The sequence below is a fragment of the Vombatus ursinus genome, unplaced genomic scaffold (assembly GCF_900497805.2).
Source record: "Vombatus ursinus unplaced genomic scaffold, bare-nosed wombat genome assembly UNPS02014818.1, whole genome shotgun sequence".
Classification (NCBI taxonomy): Eukaryota; Metazoa; Chordata; class Mammalia; order Diprotodontia; family Vombatidae; genus Vombatus; species Vombatus ursinus.
This window is the reverse complement of record NW_020954596.1, coordinates 74056158-74057116: the sequence shown is the minus strand read 5'-3', so window position 1 is coordinate 74057116 and position 959 is coordinate 74056158.

Sequence of the window (959 nt, the reverse complement as noted above, 5' to 3'; positions counted from 1 at the left end):
GAAAGAAAGAAAGAAAGAAAGAAAGAAAGAAAGAAAGAAAGAAAGAAGGGAGGGAGGGAGGGAGGGAAGGAGGGAGGAAAAGAAAGAAAGGAGGGAGGAAAGAAGGAAGATACTTCCCATCATTTCAATGATGATCTGTTTTCATTGTTCATGGCAGTTGGACTGTCTCTGAACTTTTAACACCTCATACCAGATATACTATTTCAGAAAATGGAAATGGCATGCAAAAGTAGCTGTTGTGAAGAGTAGCTGAATAAAGCAAGTAAACCAGGAAACAACCTGTCTAGAAGATGCACAATTTTGCAAACTTTGAAAGATCAGTTCTCAAATTTTTCACAAGAAAGAAGGATACCAAATAAATGGGTGTACCAAATCATTGAGTGTATTATTTTTTGAGTGGTCAAGAGGGCATCAGCAACTACTAACATGTAAGATTCCTTTTTATCTCTATGAAATTGTTCTGAGAATGCTATATACCCTTATAAATTACATCCCTTCTGAAACTATGAGGGAACCTTGAGGCTTTCATAAGAGATTTTCTATAGCTCAACATTTTTTGGTCACACAATTGTTTGAAATTGACTCATACAATTGACTCACTTCCTCCCTTCTCTCATTCTTTCTTTTCTTCTTTCTTTTTTCTTCCTCCCTCCCTTCCTTTTCCTTTCTTCCTTCCTCCTTTCCTCCCTTCTTCTGCTCTTTCTTTCCTGACTGAAAGGGATATAATATAGAATTTCATTATGTCTGTTTTTAAAAATCATAACAAATCACCAAGTCTTTAGAGCAAGAAACCTGCAAACCACAAGGCTCAATGCTATACACTGAAAATATGTGAAATAGGATGGTGGTAGTATTGATGGTGCTCCATTGCACAATCTCTTTTATACAGCAGGTGCTTAATAAATGGCTGATAGTGGAATGATTGAATGAATGGATGGATAGATGGATAATGGAAATGA